This window comes from Carlito syrichta, unplaced genomic scaffold (assembly GCF_000164805.1).
Source record: "Carlito syrichta isolate Samal-C Ts95f unplaced genomic scaffold, Tarsius_syrichta-2.0.1 Scaffold313260, whole genome shotgun sequence".
NCBI classification, from domain to species: Eukaryota; Metazoa; Chordata; class Mammalia; order Primates; family Tarsiidae; genus Carlito; species Carlito syrichta.
The window spans coordinates 107,128-115,749 of record NW_007257356.1 but is presented as its reverse complement, the minus strand read 5'-3'; the positions used below and the strand labels follow the sequence as shown (position 1 = coordinate 115,749).

At 37.2% G+C, this 8,622-nt stretch overlaps 1 pseudogene; it reads right to left on the bottom strand.

Annotated features, from left to right (window-relative positions):
- Positions 1-7,161: 7,161 nt before the first annotated feature.
- LOC103272808 lies at positions 7,162-8,307 on the bottom strand (annotated as a pseudogene).
- Between the last annotated feature and the right edge of the window lie 315 nt (positions 8,308-8,622).

Genomic DNA, 8,622 nt, shown 5'->3' with positions numbered 1-8,622 from the left:
GCGGAGAACTGGAGAGCTCATGCCCCATATAAAATGGGCAGCCACTGCTCAGCTATAGCCCTGTGGGAACATGGGTCTAGTGCCTTCAGCTCTGGTTTTTTTAAAGAGATGTCAGAAATCTAATACACAAAATATTTTTTCAAAGAAGATAATATGGTCCAAATATAGCCTTCAGGTCACCAATTTCAGACATCAGGGAATAAGATATGAGATTAAAAAGGGAATAAGATATGAGATTAAAAAGGGAATGAGATATGAGATTAAAAAGGTAGGTTGGAACTAGATTGTTGAGGGTCAAAAATCCTAGGAAGAAGGGGGTAGACAAACCTTGAAGCTTGAATAGTAGCAGGAGAAATGGAAAAGAAGGAATACATCTGGTAAATTTCAGAAGGGATAATTAATCTGATCTGTGACTGGAGGGGGAGCTTTGTGGACAGTTAGATCAAGGAAGAAGATGAGAAGTAAGCTAGCTGAGATTTTGTGTGAGGGGATTTCAATAGTAAAAAGAAGTTAGCTTTGAGGGTTAAGCTTATTTATAAAGGCAATAGCATAGCACGTATCTTTGGAATTATCTATTGAATGACTGAGAAGCTGTGCTGTGATTACAGATGATTAAGGCTTTGGGATTGCATAGATCCTAGTGGGAATCCTGACTTTGGGACTTTCCATATGTGTGACATCAATGAGTTACTTAACATTTTTTTTTAGCTTCAGTTTCCCCATAGATAAATCACGCCACTCCTCTGCCAGCACTCACACATGGCTTATCATCAGAAAGAAATGGGCTCCTCATCCTGCTTATATCCCTCCAATCCCTCTCAGCACATTCCCTTAACAGAGGCCCTGTTTTGTTCTTCACAAACACTATTTCTGCCTCAGAGTCTTTGCTCATGCTGATTCCTTTGCCTGAAACACTTTTCTCCTGAGCTCACAACATCCCTTCATTTAGGTCTTTGCTTAAATATCATCTCCCTGATCTATTCTCCTTTTCCTTTTCCAATTCTCCTTCCACTTATTGCCTTTCTCTTCCACTAACAAACAAGCCGTTGTTTTCTTCATGGCTATATTCATAGTACCTAGGGTATTGCCTGCCCTAGAGGAGGCATTCAGTGAATGGAATGAAAATGACAAAACAAGGGAATAATAGAACTCCTAACAGAGAAGTGGCAAGTTGACTAAATGAGAAAATGTGTCTTAAGTTCATAGCCCAAACAAACATTTTTTAAAATTGCCTAAAAAGCATAGGAAATGTCGAAGGAGGGCAGGAAAGTGGAGGTGAGTCCCAGAACTTAGAGTCTAAACTAAGAGGGGGATTTTGGGTTGCTTAATTTGTATCTACTGCTGTCATCCAAACTCTTGAGACTCTATTGTCTGAATACTTGAGGAGACTTTTGAATGTTATACAATGAGAAATAGATTAGCCACAGTGGTGTGCTACAGACTCACACTTTCTTTTGTTTTGTTTTCTTGTTTAAAGATAATGTACAAGCTGCCATTTATTGCTACTTTGCTAATAAATTCAAGATTTGAGAATGATATGGTACTGAAAGCTATGGGAAGTTGAAAGAATGCAAATTCCATTTCTATCCTATGTATTGTAGCTATTTCAAAAATTACCATTACATTACCATAATAAGAGAAATAAGGTTTCTTTTCTGATTTTTTATGTAATTATGCTCTTTATGAATAGTAATTGACTTGAAAATAGATCCTTGTCCTGCAGGGTCAGGCTCCAGGGAAGAAGGAAATTGCTAGAAAATGACTAAAGGATCATTTAGGCTTGCCCAACTTGGCTAGGAAGAAAATTTTTAAAAATTTGAATCCCTGTCCACCTCCCCACTCAAGCAATTTTTATTCTGCCTTAGAGACTGGTCACTTGAAAAAGAAATAAAAGGTAGGAATTTTAAAATGTGCAAGATAACTCTTAGCAGAGTACACTAATGTTTTGGAAACAGAGCTACTCTCTTGAGAATAGGGAGTATTATGAGTTGTTCCTAGGAAGCCTGGACAGACATAGTGGAGCCACTCTAGGGACAAAATATGGTGGTAGGGTAGCGCAGAGGACCAGGATAAGCCAAGGCATAATGTAATTCCTAGTTTAGTTTTTTAAACTTCTAATATTGAACATTGATGTATTATGCCTTACTGGAATACTATAAGCAAATATGTCTTATATTATAATCTTATACTGTGAGATTAGTTTTGAGAGCATTTCCAAATGAAGCCAAAATGCCTAAATAATAATTACAACCATGTGTTTACCCTCCATCAGGAACTGTGAAAACAAACCTCTGCAGGAGGTATTAATTTTATCCCCTTTGGACAGATAAGAAAACTGAAAGCCAGTTTCACCCAGGGTTTCACAGTTAGTACAAAGAGAAGTTTGGATTTCTATCACTACACTGAACAAAGAGACAGGGACATGACTATAGGTGATGTGAAGATATGACGATTTCCTAGAAATATTTTTCCCCAGAATAAATGTGTTGTATGATATAACATTAATAAAAGTATCAATAGATAATTGGGGGCTAGAGAAAGATAAAAGACCAGTCGGTGTTTAGAGAGCCATTTTTCATTGTTTGGTACTATTTCAGATTGCTCTTTGGAGGCTATGTGATTGAAACACATGCATCATTCTAAAGTGGTCTACCCAAGAGTACACACTCCAACTGGCTCTGAACCCAACTCACAAAATTCCCAACAAATCTCCTTGTCAGGCTTAATGTTGGATCAATGGTGTGACTTCTCTACTTTTAGCAGCCTTAATTTAATGCTGCTCTTTTATGTCTGAGTGGGCAAAGTGGACCTCAGGGGAGGCTTTCTCATTTTCTCTTTTCAGTTTTGTTTTTCTTCCTGGGCCCTACTTGTTCATAGTCCTGGCTTTCTCCTATTCTACACCTTTTCAAATTCAGACCTGGCAGACGGGTGGTAGAAAGTACCCAAGATGTTTTTGTCTCCCAAGCAGTTATTACACTTTTTCTGATCACAGAATCTCACTTCTAGGGAAACATGCTTCTTCTATTCTCATGTCATTTGGTACAAAGTACAAACTGCATATCTCAAGTGCTGACAATTGTGATTTTCTCAGTGATAGCCTTGTGACCTAAGCAAGGTAACAGAGGCTGAGTCTCAGAACTGTGACAACTGAGAAGGGCATCTTCTCCCAAGTGGGATTGCTGAGCTAGTAGAACTGAAGCCTAAAGTTCCTGAAGCTACTCTGACTTGGTAGTAAGAGTCTGACCAGTAGTGAAACCACATGAGGAGGGGAGAGTCAGGAACTGAGAGAGATTAAGTCCTAATAATAGCATTCATGTTCCTAGATCTAACTATTTTCTGGCTTATTTTAGTTACTTGAGAAAAACCATTGCTTTTGGTGCGTAAGACAATTTGAATGGGATTCTGAAGGCAGGTGGCTTGCGTGTGAGTTATCTTCCAAGTAGGCCTGTCAACTGTAATAAGATGTGTACTTTGAGGTCTGGTTTAAGTCATTTTATGAACCCTTTTCCTCCAAATGATTTATTTCATCCTTAATCTTTTCTCAATAATTTTATTTCTAGAAATGTCAAGCCTAAGGCAAATGGAAGTCTTTTGCCCACTAATGATCTACAATTACATAGTTTTGTCAAGTGTTTCCACTTACTGATTCTTATTATGGTTCTGTATTAACCAAACCAGGAATTTCTTAAATTTACAAAATAAGTACCTCTGACCTCATACTTCACGAATAAATTTCTATGCAATGTTGCCACTTCATAAGGGTTATAAGAAATTGACACGAATATTTTTAGTGTTGACAATCATTTTAACTTTTCTTTCTAAGGAGCATGTACTGAAGGCTCGCATTCACCCTGTCCTCAAAGTGCAAGCCTTAAAAGGATGTTAAATGAGATTTTTCCCTCAGCAGTTCTGCAACTAAGTATTCCAGATGAGGTCATACCTAATTCTGCCCTTTAGACAATAATGGTTTGATATTCATATTATCTTTACTTTATGAGGAATATAAACCATGGCCAGGAAATTTAAGTCACCTTTCCAAAGTTACACTACATTATCCACAAGGACAGAATTTCTACTCCTTTCCACTCAAATAATGATAAAGGATGATCAGGCCAATTGATGCAGGCTCAGTGCTGAACACTTCAGGAGAGCTCAGAGCCTAAGATACCCACCAGAACTTGATTTAATCATTCAATCGAGAGACTTACTCCTTTACATTCTGTGATAGAGTCATAAGTTATGTTACTGTTTAAAAAATTACTATATATATGATATTCCTTTCTCCCATATCAGGCTGCATTAAGACTGTGGTTAAAAGAAACTTGCAAAAACAGAAAGAATTCAGAAAGTACAAATGAAAATGACGTGGGGTGGGGGCAGTGGAGGGAGTGAAGCATGAACACTCTGACAGCATCCCAGGTCCCAGTGTGCATGGATGCAAAATAGCCTGTCACCTCCAGGCTCTTCAGCATACCTACAGCATGAGGGACCTAAGGTAGCTTCAGGCAAAAAACATTGTGAAATTGACAAGGTTCCTAATGCTGTCCATTTGAGGAGGTCTGTTGGAGTTCACCAGAGCTGGAACTAGGACAGGTGGTAGTGCTGGTGACATTTTGGGACAAGAAAAAAAAAACTCTTGCACATGCTTTTTATTTTTCTCTGTAAAGCAGGAAGAGCAAGAATTAGAAAATTTCTGGCAAAAAGAAAAGGGAATATTCTCCAAAGAGTGTATATGAAAGAGATTTATTTCATATCTGAGGGAACATTCCAAGTGGACTTTCTCCACCACAACAAAATTCACCGTGTTTCTAATCACACTCATCTTTCAAGATCCAGGAAGAGGAAAGGGGTTTATAGGGGTGGATATATATATTTATTCATCATGGTAACCTATTTACACCACATTTATTGATGCTTACTATGTGCCAGGCATGTTGCCGATTATTTAATGTACTTTAATTTCTTTCTTACATCAGTCCCATGAAGTATGAATTGTTAACATATGACTCTTTACTCAAAGAAACTGAGGCACCAAGAAGCTCTGCAAATGGCAGGGTGAGTATATGAGCCCAAGCAGCCTAATTCCATGTTCTAACATTTATTATCCTTCTGAATTTTCAGATCTCCCCAATCATGCCCTCATTTCACATATAGGAAACATGAGACTTTCCCCATTTTCAAAGTGTTTTCTTCCCGGCCATATAGCCAAGATTTGAACCAGTCAGTCTAAGCAGAAACAGAGCTGTGGAACTGCTTCACTATTATGAAACAGAAACATTACTTCTTAGATGGGTATGGAGCTTTTTCATTTGGAGAGTCCTTTCACTGTATCAGCTAATTTTGTATTAACAATAGATCAGTGAAGTCTAGAGTTATTTCCTCAGTTTATAGAAAGAACTTTGAGAATAAAAGAAGGAAACAGATTAACCAAGATTATCTGAGATTATTATTGGTTCAGTTGTTTCCCCAGACAACTGGGGAAGTTGGTTTGGGCACCAAGCCTGGGATGTAGGATCACTACTTAGGAAGGATGTGAGGCTCCAAGGCTAACTTGGCTACTTTTATTACCTTGCAAGCTTAGCATGGAGGTGTGGAAACAGGCTTCAAAACAGCAAGCAGAGGAGAGGAGAGTACCAGACATAGTTGTTGACTCTGAAGATAGAGCATGGAACAAAACACACAGATTCCCTGTCTTCAGGGAGCTTACATTATTGGAGACAGTTATGTGTCACTTTAGCCTGTGCCTGTGTCTTGCCAGATGCCCTAGACAGGTCCTCTCTTATGGCTCTTGTAAAAGACCAACATACTTTTTGCTTCCAAAAGACCAGCTCATATATTTCATAAAACAAGACAACAATAAAAGCTAACCCTCAAGAGCAAAGCATTTATTTCCTTTGTGATCTGTACTCACAAGATGGGCAAGTTTAGAATTGGAGGCTGGTCAAGGTCATACAGCAAGTAATCAGTAGAGGAAGCAAAGCAATTCATCTTCTGATTTTTGCTCTATCCAGGAGATTTTCTATTTGCAAAAGGTGACAAAGTATCAAATGTTTATGAAAGAAAGTAGACCTATGGTAAAGCCTCGCTATCATTCCCCTTCCAAGCAACATATGGTGCCAGGTGACCCACTTGTTCACTTTGTTTTAATATGCAATATCCGAGCAAGCCTTCAGAAAATGAAGAGAAGCACATTAGAAATATATGTAAATTGAGGGCATAACATGTAAATCACAAAGAAATCATTACTACAGGTTAACGTCCGAGAAAATAACCCATCAAGAATTTTACAAGGAATTAGAGACTCAGTTAATAAGGAAAGTCATTCTTAGCTGCATGACCTTTGTTAAAAATCAACATGGCTCTGGAAGAAGTTCTGTTAAATATAAGCCAAGTAAAGAAGGAGCAAATGTGCTAGGTGCCCTGGCTATAACTATAGGCATGGCAAAGAGTATTGTCAAAACTGATTCTGGAGAAAGACTACCATTTGTTTGCTTTCATTCTTTTTCTTTTTTAAATACATTTAAAAATTGACACAGAAAAACTGTACATATCTTTCATGTACAACTTGTTTGGAAATATATATGAGCAAGCCACTCGGGTATCCTCCCACTGTGGGAGCTTTTCTGTCTTAATAAATACTGCTTGAAAGAAAGAAAGAAAGAGAAAGAAAGAAAGAAAGAAAGAAAGAAAGAAAGAAAGAAAGAAAGAAAGAAAGAAAGAAAAGAAAGAAAGAAAGATGCATCGTGGAATGGCTCAGTTGTGCTAATTAACATATGCATTACATACATACTTTTTTGGGTGAGAACACTTAAAATCTAAAATCTACTCTTAATGACCTTCAAAATACAATCCATTATTATTAGTTATAGTCATCATGCTGTACAATAGAGTTCTTGAACTTACTCTTCCTCTCTAACTGAAATTTTGTATCATTTGGCCAACACTTCCCTAACTATCCTACATCCCCAACTCCTGGTAGCCACCATTCTACTCTCTGCTTCTGTGAGTTCAACTTTTTTAGATTCCACATATAATTGAAATCATGTGGTATTTGTCTTTCTGTGCCTGGTTTACTTAACATAACAATGTCCTCCAGGCTCATCCATGTTGTCACAAATGACAGGGTTTCCTTCTCTTTAAGGGATAAATAGTATTCTATTGATAACATTTTAATAGATTTAAATTATATCCATTCTGCAACTACTAACAGCATGCTTTAATGGTGACTCACTATAAGATATTGTATTGGAAATCCATAAATTAAGCAACTGTTTCTTATGATATGCATCATTTTTCTGGTTGGCATGTTCATTCAGTGATTATCTCATGCAGTTCTTTAATTCTTCAATTCCTTCTCTGGTAATTGTAGATTTGGGGATGATAAAATCTTTAGGATTCTGGAGTTGGCTCATCAATCCATAGAATTAATCTTTGACATCTGGCAAATCCATTTATTAACTGCCAAGAGTGCAGGTTTTGTCTAAAGTTCTTTGTACAACTCCAACTCTTTTGTAAGCAGTGTTACGGTTTCAAAAGCAGTTCTGTATTGAATTTGAGAAGGAAACTGAAGTCCAAAAATTCAAGTATCAACAACAAAAAGTAGTTGTCTAGTTCTTTCTATGAGTATATGCTTGAGGAATTTGTGTCCATTCCTTTTTTATTTTATTTATTTATTTCTTATATTGTGGGTTTCAAGTGGGGATTTAGGTGGCCCATTCCTTGGTTCACATGTGCTCTTTTATTCAACCCAAAAGATCAGCCACTGATATGAGTTTGAAATCATTGTACATGCTCTTTCCAAGTTCAGACTTTTATGCTGTAGATGCATTATCTACAATTGTAGGTTTTGTATTCAAAACCTGACTCAGCAAAGAGGATTTTCCAGCATTTAAAAATCCTATTAGGCCTACATCAGCTATACGTTTTAGATCAAGGTGAATTGTTTCCGGTCTTTTAATGGTAAGTAATTTTTTAAGTAATATACCACTAAGACTCCTTTCAGCTACCACAATTCTGTCTTTAGTGAGGTATCTTACAGTGTTACTATTTTCATCAGTTATTGAAATGCCTACAGGAACAGGAATTTCACAGTCTTTTCCTTTGGAGACTTTCAGTGCACTACTTCAACTGTTTGTTCCTACCCCAGCCATAAACCATTTCTGAGTACAACCCTGATGTCACCCCTTTTTTACCTTCTCCACCTAATCGAGGATAACCCATTTGACCATTACATTTCTTGGTGAAGAGACTTAGGTTATAAAGGAAATTTCCATACTTTCTGAACAACATACAAATGCAATGCACCATAACTACAACAGGCCAGGATTCCTACCATTCTGTTTTCTAAATTGGTCATAGATAATATGGCAAATGCCTGGTTGAATTTCATAACCAGTTTCCAAACTTCCAGTTGAGTTTTTTAAATGGAGAAACTACTTTTTTTAAGGATCTGCCAAAGACATCATCAATCCTGACTATACAACATGATAAGGACTTGGTAGATGAAAAGCCACAACTGTTAGTTTCCATTGGTGAAAAAAACATTTTTAGTATTAAGTATGTCATGGGTTTTTGAGTCAGGCAGAAATGAATTCTTATTCTGTGTTTATATCATACTCCCTT